The following is a 1,157-nucleotide window of genomic DNA, read 5'->3' as shown; positions in this document are numbered from 1 at the left end:
TCCTACCCCGAAACGCCAGAAAAGTTGTGGGTCGGGATGGGAGAATCACGCCCTTACCGTTCCTTCACTGTCACAGGTCACAGGAGGTCACAGGTCAGGGGTCATAACCTTTAAACTCCTTCGTTAACAGCCGTCTGGGTATATCTGCACCCTGAGAACTGTAGCGGTTCAAGAAGGCAGCTCACCACCATCCTCTGAAGGACAATCAGAGATGGGCCCCTGCGGAGCCCAGCAGGCACTGAAGGCATCGACGGTGCCCATGGATACCACACGCTGCCTCTCCAGGGACACCGGGCCGTGAAAGTAGCCACAGCAGAGGGTTGGACAACCCCCTTGGTCACCCGCTGCCTGGACCTGCCTGGCCAAGCCCAGGAGTAGGTTCACAAGGAGGTCCTCCGCCTTCCCCGTGCCCCCTCTGCACCAGGTGCCCGCTCGTCCCTCACTCTCTCCAGAGGCTTGCTGAAATTTCCAGGACTGAGAAGCCTCAGATCCAATGTTCAAAGGATCAATTCACAGCAGGTGTTAAAAAGCTCCAAAATCCAGCACCACATGGGCATATCTGCTTTCTGTACTTAGTCTGGAAAGGGGTGTAAGTTTGTGGAATGGTGTTTGATTTGGAACATCATAGATAGCTAGCTGTTAAGTTTTATATTGTATCATGTTTGATTCTTGCAACTGGTAAAAGTTATGTTAAATCTTTTTATTATATTTTAATTGTGATCTTAAATCAACTTTGTTTGATAAAAGCTCCCTATTGGGTCACTTGAATCATACCTGGGGTGAAACACCTTCTTCTCACCCTAGTGCCAAAATCAAATGTAAAACATTTAGAGTCTGGGCTATTTTCATACAACACCTTGGAGTTTCTGGTCTCGGATTTAACAGTATTTTAAAAATATCAGGGACTGACAATTTCCATCCTTAATATAAGACAAGATCAGCATCTACTGTCCAATTCTACTGATAAAGATGAGTGATTTATTAGAGGACAGCTAAAGGTTAACCACATTGCCGTGGCTCTGGAGTCACATGTAGACCAGACTGGGTAAGTACGGCAGATTTCCTTCCCTAAAGGACATTGGTGAACCAGATGGGATTTTTTTAAACAACAGGTTAATGTCCTTTAGGGGAGGAAATCTGCTGTCCTTATCTGGGGC

This window comes from Mustelus asterias, chromosome 8, assembly GCF_964213995.1.
Source record: "Mustelus asterias chromosome 8, sMusAst1.hap1.1, whole genome shotgun sequence".
Taxonomy (NCBI): domain Eukaryota; kingdom Metazoa; phylum Chordata; class Chondrichthyes; order Carcharhiniformes; family Triakidae; genus Mustelus; species Mustelus asterias.
The sequence above is the reverse complement of the archived record's forward strand: the minus strand, read 5'-3'. Positions refer to the sequence as shown.